This window comes from Vigna radiata, chromosome 6 (genome assembly GCF_000741045.1).
Source record: "Vigna radiata var. radiata cultivar VC1973A chromosome 6, Vradiata_ver6, whole genome shotgun sequence".
Lineage (NCBI taxonomy): Eukaryota > Viridiplantae > Streptophyta > Magnoliopsida > Fabales > Fabaceae > Vigna > Vigna radiata.
Window position 1 is genome coordinate 22473678 of NC_028356.1, and position 236 is coordinate 22473913.

Consider the following 236-nt stretch of genomic DNA (forward strand, 5'->3'; position numbering starts at 1 on the left):
AAGCAAATGCATTTGGTGATATGAGTTGCCAAATCAATTCCTTTAAGCTATCCTTCAACTGTATAGTCCCATACCTATACAGTCTCCAGATCCCTCTCATTCCGGTGTATGTTCGATTCGTCCATGTGCCCCTTCCACTCGAAGCCTGCCAGGAGTCGCTCCTTGTCCGTGCCCCCTGCACCATGCCTCTTGCACCGGCGATCACTCCCCGCCCTCGTCAGTGCCCGGGTGTCACA